Source organism: Chaetura pelagica, unplaced genomic scaffold (genome assembly GCF_000747805.2).
Source record: "Chaetura pelagica isolate M959 unplaced genomic scaffold, ChaPel_1.0 scaffold79, whole genome shotgun sequence".
Lineage (NCBI taxonomy): Eukaryota > Metazoa > Chordata > Aves > Apodiformes > Apodidae > Chaetura > Chaetura pelagica.
In genome coordinates this window covers 3,909,484-3,915,830 of record NW_009969339.1, presented here as the reverse complement: position 1 = coordinate 3,915,830, position 6,347 = coordinate 3,909,484, and positions in this window count along the sequence as shown.

Here is a 6,347-nt window from a genome sequence, read left to right as displayed (position 1 = left end):
TTCAATTTTCCATCTGCGCAAACAGTAACAATATACTTTCCTGCCACTATGAATGGCTTATATACTACGAGAGCAGGAGAATCATAGAACAGTTTAGGTTAGAAGGGACCTTTAAAAGTCATCTAGTCCAGCCCCCTGCAATGAGCAGGGACACCTTCCAGTAGGCCAGGTTGCTCAGAGCCCCATCCAACCTGAACTTGAATGTTTCCAGGGATGGAGCTTCTACCACTTCTCTGGGAAACCTGTTCTGGTGTTTCACCACCCTCATTGTGAAAATTTTCTTCCTAATACCTAGCCTGAATCTGTTTAAAATGATTGCCCCTTGTCCTGTCAGTATAATTCCTGCTAAAAAGTTTGTCCCCTCATTTCTTATAGTCCCCTTTTAAGTATTGAAATGCTGCAAAAAGGTCTCACCGAAGCCGTCTCTTCTTCAGGCTGAACAAGCCTGACTTTCTCAGCCTGTGCTCATAGGAGAGGTGCTCCAGCCCTTCAATAATTTTTATGGCACTCCTCTGGACTTGCTCCAAGAGGTCCATGTCTTTCTTTTGCTGAAGACTCCAGAACTGCACACAGTACTGCAGGTGGAGTCTCACCAGAGCGGAGTAGAGGGGCAGAATCACCTCCCTTGACCTCCTGGCCACATTTCCTTTGATGCAGCCCAGGACACGGTTGGCCGCCTTGCTTGCAAGTGCAGATTGCTGGCTCATGTCCAGCTTTTCATCTACAAGCAGAGGTAAGAGTACTGCAGGAAACAAATGACAAGTGGAGGCATTTCTTGAAGACTTCTTGAGATTGAGCTCCTGTGTGTAATCTCTAATAAAAGCTGAACTGATTTTTGAGCCTTATCCTTGCCACTGCTCAACTGCCTGTCTTTGACAAGATACACAGAATGTCATATGATGAGACATAGTCCACTAAGAAAATTTGATTAAAATTGGCCACTGTTTCAAACGTTAGTGGGGGAGCTAAGACAGATAGGCAGCGTGTGAATGCCTAAGTCTTGTTCCTTTAGATAAAAATTAACTTTACTGTTTTCACTAGTGGAACAGGTAGTCAAGCAAGTAGATCCAAAGATACTGCTTGAAGTTTAGATATGCTGGTTAATGTCAGCCAGGTGGGGTTAAATGTGGCTAGCAGCAATCCCTTTGAAATGTACCTGGAGCAGAACTGACTTGTAATCAGGTAATTTATATGTTAAAACATGTCTAAAACATCAAGTATAAACATTCCACAAGAGCAACAAAGAACTTCAAAGTACAGGTGCAACATGATGGTCCAGACAGAACCATCTGAAGGATTAGAAAAGATCTTGGCAAAAGCCTCTAACTTGGCTGTGAGTAATACAGCAACAGTTGGAGGTGAAACTATATCTTCCCTCCATTGTTTTCAACAAAGCAATGACAGTTTTGAGATTAAATCTGACAGGAGCCTTGGTTTTCAATTGTGCCATTACAGCCTCCTGGATAAAAACGTTTGCATCGGTTTTGGCTCTTTTCTAAACACAGGGGGGAAAAAAAATCAATGCTATTTTTAAATGCAAAAGGATGAAACCATTTAGCTTTTTCAAACCTTATGACAAGTAATACAAAGTATAAGATGAAAAACCTAAGTAGCTCTAGTAAAATTTTAGTTTAATTTTTTGTAGCTAAATTTCTGACACATTTGAAAATGTCATTTACATGAGTTTATTTGTCACTGTGTTCAGCTGCATTCTGTGGTTATGTGTTTTGGGTTTTCTCCTATTATCAGCTGCATGGGGGACTGGAATAATGTCTCAGTACCATAAGTATGGTGAGAGATTTAATTCTACCACGCAAGAGGACAAGCAGCTGCTTAATGGCTATGCAGTGAAACCTTACATCTCCCATGGGTGGGAAAGGTGGGTTCCATTACAGCTGTGTTTTGGGTACTGCAGAGGGAGCACAGAAAGCAGGTCAGATGTAGATAGGAAGTGTGGACTACTGTCCAGTTCTCATTGCAGAGATACAGTTATGAAAGCCCTGAGGCTATCTATTGGAGTTAAGGAGTAGGGGCCCTGAAGGACCACAGAACTAGGTTTTGCACTATATTATGAGAATTTCATTCTGTAAAGCCTATGTTCTCACATTTTGTCCCTACGGTTGGATTGCACAATGGTAATAGATTTGATCACTTAGTTTTGCTTGGCATGACTGGAGGAATTGAGGACTTTCCTGGAAGCATCAGAGGTTTCCAGAGGTTGTGGCACTTGTGAGTATTTGTAGTTTTCTTCCTCTAGAGATGATTATATGGGATTCCAAACTGCGCTGATTTGAAGGCCTGCTTCACATTACTACTGCGTCAGAGGCATCACTAAACTAAAATCTTTCTTAGCATCTGTTGCACTGGGTACATCTTAACTGTGCCCTTTAACTGGCACTAAGATACTGACTGACACTGTAATGTTTGCAGTGTAGGCAGAGATACAGATTTATTCAGTCAACTTAAACATGAAAGCTGGAATTATTCCCCCCTGAATTTGTCCAAACTAAGGGCTAGGGACAGGCTTACTCATTAGAAGTTCCTGTCTTTGGAAGGATAAATTATCATCTGGACATGCCTGTCTTTTGTTGGCTACAGAAGAAGCTTAGATGAAGAGCTTATACAAGAGGCCAAATGTTTAGGTGGCTGATGTAGTAAGATGAATTTTAGCTTGCAAAAATGACTGGTGGTATTTCAATAACATTAATATTCTGAGGACTGTGTCAGCTTTAATAATGTTAATATTTAGGTGATTTTGAATTCAGCACCAATAATTCTGTACTTTACAAGGAGGTGGCACTGTGGGCTCTTCATTTACCGAGGCAGCCTTCCACTCAGTTTATATATAGAAGGAATATATAGAAGTCTTTGTGGGAACAGACATTTTAATATTATTTTAATGATCACTCTTGTAATGGCCACAGGGAGCTGGGAATCAGTTGTCACAGAAACAGCTGAGGGACTTTTCCCTGTGACACACCATTTAAATTATTGCAGCTCTGTTACAGGGCTCTTCAGCAGCAATCATGCAACAAATATATTTGCCATAGCATATTGAGATTTCAAGAGAGAGCAAACCACCTTATATTTAATCTTTACAAACAACATTATCAATTAGTATCTTAATGCAATTACTGTTTTTATTAATAATTCAAGTATTTAATAGACTTTTAAGATATTAATTGAATTTATCACAGCTCATCTCTAAATACCAACACTGGTAGTTTATGCAATCTATACCTTTAAATAGTCCAATATTGAAGACAGGTTGCAATGTGACAGATTTTCAAGACTTGGTTCTACAGATATTTCTAATGAGACAGTCTTTGTTGTCCTGATTCTTCATGCAGCACTTCTGTACATCTGCACTAAATTTTCATGTAGATGGAACTAACAGACAGACAAACCCACAGCAAATTTAAATCAGTGCTTTGGTATTGGACTGAAATAGGTTTTCAGTCTCCCAGCGACTTCAGTACGCAGACTTACCTCTGAGCCAACAGGGACTGAAGTTGGTGTCTTATCAAGGAGATATTACAGGATCCAGGGTGTCAACTTTATGATCCTGAAGACTGCTCTCCTGTGTGTGTTCTTGCTACTGGAAAAGGACAGCATGAAGATTATTTATGAGGAGGACAGCAGTAGAAATTGAAATGTCAAGATTTTTCTACACACAGAGGAAGATAAAGTCTCTCTCCCAAAGAGTCAAAACAGAGAGATAAAGGTAAAGACTGACAAAAAAGTATGTAACATACAGACAAGGCATCAGGGGATCACATTAATAGTAACTGGAGTATTTTTCTTCCATCCTCTTCCTTGTGCTTTCCATTATTCTTGTCATCATATTCTGCTTACATTTCAGTGGTCCAATACTGGACCTCATGCATGTGTGCAGTTCAGTCATCTAAGAATAAATCATAAGATAAATGGGTGTACTTGGCTTTTCTTAAGCCTTACGAAAAGTGTAATTTCTAGGCAAAATTTAAATAAAAAGAAGGCAGATGCTTTTTGGATCTGCACAGAAAAAAAGTAATTAACATGGGGACGACTGTAAGGGCAAACTAAAAAGCTCTGCAGAGAAGCACACAAACAAAGAAGTAGATAAAACTGGAGAGGATGATCTGGAAAGATAATAAGAGTAGATCAGCCAAAAGTAAAGACTTTTGCAAAACCTTGGAGTTGATCACAAGCTGTTATTCAGGAAAAAACATGAAGCCTGTGGAAAAATGGAAAGGATTTTTCTTTCAAGAGGCCAGGATCAGGAATGGTCTGGTTAAAATAAGAGTTAAAGAACCTCAGTTAGCATGCTGTATGAGGAATGGCCTGAAGGTAGTGTTTGTGAGGAGCTGTAGTAAATAATGTAAGAGGTGATGTGGGCCAGTACAACTATGGGAAGAAGCAACAGATTGGGAGGAGTGGAGTAATAAAGGTGAAAACGAATGCTAGCGTTTAGGTGCAGCATCAAGATTGGGTTCTGCAGTGACAGACCCCTTAGTTTCTGTGCTTACTTAAAACTTCTAAGTAATTTTGGATAATTCTGGTTTTTGAATGCACCGGTTTTCAAACTTAGGAAACATCTTGAATTTAGAGCTTCATCTTTTTCATTGCTTCAGTGGATCTTCACCACAGCCACGTAAGATCTTTTCCTTTTCTTAATGAAAGGAAGCGTGATTAGACCATAATTGCAAAACAATAAGCAAAATGAAACATTATGAATGATTTCAAGGACAGTAAGAGCCCTCCGGGTGTTGTTTTTTTTAAACTTGATTTTTCTCAAATTGACTGAATTGCCAGCCGGTGGTCTCCATTTAATAAAAATATTGAGATGGGGTTTGGTGGAATAGAGTTCCTTACCTAAGCTTGTTCAGCAAATTATTTTAATAACTTTATTTCTAAAACTATAGTAATCCCTGAATGCCCATAGCAATTATTATCCTCATAATAATAATAATTTTTGCTACTTTAGATATCTATATTGAAGACATAACTTCTGAAATCTCAGTGATCATTCCCACAGTGAGTTCAGAGACTTTTCTTCACTTAAAGTCTTAAGTTTGGTTGTATTTTTTCTATTAGAAACTCCAGCTGACACTGGAGATATCACTGCAGAGTGGAAGAGTAATACAGCACCAGAAATAGGAAGCCTTGACATCTTGTATGGGAAAAAAAGCTGAGGCAACCTTAAAACTCAAAGTTATTAACCCATTCTCTTCCCTTTATTTTGGTCCTTCACTGTCACTCATTAATACTTTTGTGGCAGAGCAGGGAGGTTCCTGTATTGAAAGCATTAGTAAGATAACGTGTGCTAGCCCAGTTACAGCCTGGTAGTCACCTGGTGCAACTGAGAAGAAGATCCACCCACCAAAAACATTAATGGTTGGTTTAGCGTCTTTATTAAACCTTTCAAACAAACGTTGGCACTTGCCATAAGCGAGAATAGGGATCAGATAAATGGCCGTGTCTGGTGTAACAAGTCACTTGCTCCCATGTGAGGAGTGAAGAAAGTTCTAGGTGGAGATGACAGTAACAGCAGGCACTGGTGTGTGGGTGTGTTGATGGTTCATGGGGTCATGGCTTTCATCACCACCGTCTCTGTCTGCTGGGTTGATGCCAAAAATCCTCCCTGCCAGGCACTCCTCTTGCCACATACTCGTGTGAAAGCCGCTGCAGCGGGGCCACGACTTGGGCAGCACTGCAAGATGACGATGACAAATGCTGCCCAAAGCCAGAAGGGAGCGGTGTGATAAGCCCCATCACCGTCTTTCAGTTGCCGCCTTCTTTAGAGATACCGATTTCTTAGAATGAACCATTAAGTGTGAGAAAAAAAATATTCCTAGCACAGCTCCGGAACACTCTCCTAACACCTGCACCCTTAGGTCGCAGCAGGCAGGTCTGCCTGAAAATAAAGATAAAATAAAGAAGGAATCACAGAATCACAGAATCCTAGGGCTTGGAAGGGACCTCGAAAGATCATCTAGTCCAACCCCCCCTGCTAGGCAGGGTCGCCTAGAGCACATCACACAGGAACTTGACCAGGTGGGTTTTGAATGTCTCCAGAGAAGGAGACTCCACAACCTCCCTGGGCAGCCTGTTCCAGTGCTCTGTCACTCTCACAGGAAAGAAGTTCTTCCTGATATTCACCTTGAACCTCCTATGCTCCAGTTTGCACCCCTTGCCCCTTGTCTATCACTGGTCATCACCGAGAAAAGCCTAACTCCATCTCCCTGACACTCACCCCTTACATATTTGTAAACATTAATGAGGTCACCCCTCAGTCTCCTTTTCTCCAAGCTAAAGAGACCCAGCTCCCTCAGCCTCTCCTCATAAGGGAGATGTTCCACTCCCTT